Source organism: Triticum dicoccoides, chromosome 7A (genome assembly GCF_002162155.2).
Source record: "Triticum dicoccoides isolate Atlit2015 ecotype Zavitan chromosome 7A, WEW_v2.0, whole genome shotgun sequence".
NCBI classification, from domain to species: Eukaryota; Viridiplantae; Streptophyta; class Magnoliopsida; order Poales; family Poaceae; genus Triticum; species Triticum dicoccoides.
In genome coordinates this window covers 719,996,031-719,998,452 of record NC_041392.1, presented here as the reverse complement: position 1 = coordinate 719,998,452, position 2,422 = coordinate 719,996,031, and positions in this window count along the sequence as shown.

Below are 2,422 nucleotides of genomic sequence, written 5' to 3'. Positions count from 1 at the left end.
CGCACCGGCCACCCACCCATCTCCTCCTCCTCTCACTCACGCCGGCAAAGGGGGGCCAGCCGCCGCCACCCCAAAACGTTGTGTATGAGCAGGCACAGCACCGCCGCCTCCCTAGGTCGCGACGTGTAGCGGTTAGGCTACCCCGACACAGCCGCCGGCTGGCCCAACGAGGAGGACGCTTTGAATCTGGGACCTGCAGTATTGGATAGAGGAAAGTTACATCTACAGTTGGTCCGCGAGCATGGCGAGGTATGTGCATCTCATCCTCTTCTGTGCACACTCATGCTTTTCACATTTGAGTGCCTGATTGTATGTTAGCCTCTTGTGACAGCCGACAGCGACGATGAAATAATGCATTGGCCCATTGCCTGATGAAGAAGATGAGAGAAGTGAAGATTATGTACGATGAAATATTACAGATCAGGTACGTGTAACCCTGTTCATTTTGATGGTATTTTAGTTCTTGTGATTTGGCGATTTTAACTCATACTAGACCAATGATGACAATTTCGTTTTGTTCATATAGAACATGGGAAACACTTCCCTTAAATATAGTTTATCCATATATCGCCTTACTTTTCAATAGTTATAAGATATGTCATTAATCTAGACACTGGTTAACATGATTTAGGCTTGGCACCTTAGCATATATCCAAGGTCCAAACTCGGATGGTACACAAGGATTTCTGTATGCGGAGGTTAGCTTCAGCAGAACAATTATATTGATGACGACGATGATGAGCTGGAGAAGGTGAGTGGTGGTGGCCACCTCCTCCCTCCTAAGCACTATCACTCATTGATGTCTATGTACATGGCGACCTTGTTGCTACATCATCGCTGGCCACACCCACCTCGATCTGTGTCTTCACTAGCCTCTCTACCTACAACGTTTCTTCTCATCACACTGAGTACTGTTTTCGGCTCGGATTGTGAGAATATGATTATGTCGTAATTGAACTATAGTGCCTCTGTATATGTTATTTGAAATTCCAGTTTAATCGATTCTGATTATGTCGTAATTGAACTATAGTGCCTCTGTATATGTTATTTGAAATTCCAGTTTAATCGATTCTGATTATGTCGTAATTGAACTATAGTGCCTCTGTATATGTTATTTGAAATTCCAGTTTAATCGATTCTGGTAGTTCATTGCTGCAATTTACACATTTAATCTTCATCACTGCAGTTGCTTTCTATAAACTGGTTCATATCTTATAGTCTAAAAAACTGGTTCATATCATTATCGGTACTGACTCAGCGAAAACTTTTCATGATCTGATATGGATCTCAATTCTGATTATTTGTGAAAAGTATTCTAGCTCTGATATGGATCCATGTTCTGATTTTGTGTGAAAAGTTTTCTTTCGTAACTTTTCTCTTTACTACTGAAATGGATATTTTGCTCTGTTTTGATGACCCCTAGAGATGCACAGCTCCGTTATGATGACTCCATCACCAGGGAGCTCTTGGTTGCACTGCAATCAGGGAGGCCTTGTCAACTCGCTGATGCCACTTAACCTCTATGGTCTCTCATTGCTCAAGATGGATAGTTTTGTGCAGGTTTGGCCTCAACCACTTCTTCCTGTCCTACTGCTACATTTGGACCATGACACTCAGTTCTAGCAAAACTATTGTAAAGTTGCAGGCCAGACCTGTGAAATCCGAGGCTTGTCACAGGATGGTGTTCATGGTCTATAAGCTTTTGAGATGTTGTCTTGGCTCCTCCTTTACAAACAACATTTATGATGATATGCCCCCAAGGGTTGTAGTTAGGAGTTGATGAGTGTTGTTTTCCATGCTATTCTTTGTCCCTTGTGCTGGTAGTTGAGAGGAGGGAGAAGGAGAGAGAGATGGAGGGACATCAAAGAGGAGTGTGGTAACCACATAGGAAGACACGGTTATGTTGCAGCCAGTAGAGACGTGGTTTTGTGTGCAAGTCGACGCAAACCTGTCGTTGTGATGGTTGGGGAGCTGAGGTAGCAGCAAGCAGTGCCTTTACGCTGGATCATGCAGTCTGGTTGTGGGTGGCCAGAGCTCATGGACCTGTCTTCCCCTTGGGTGTGGGCGAGTCACACACAACACCGGGTGTTTACTTTCCTTCAGTGAATTGAAAGCAAAAAAAGAAAAACATGAGGAATGTTTGTTTGTCCATGTTGCGCGATCCTGATCATGTTAGTTTGTGAACAAAAACAAAACACCATGTCTGAATTCACTGTATATCTCATCAGTACACATTACAACTGCTTATATAGCAGGTTTACACGAGAGGAAGAGGGAGCTACTGTTACAACAGAATCGGAGATCACGCCGTGCGTGGCTACGTGGGCGGAGGCGACGTGAGCGGGAGCGTGGGCGCCGTAGGACTCGGGCCAACCTGTTGCATGCGTGGGTGAGGGTGCATGTCACGTTTCCAACACCCCCC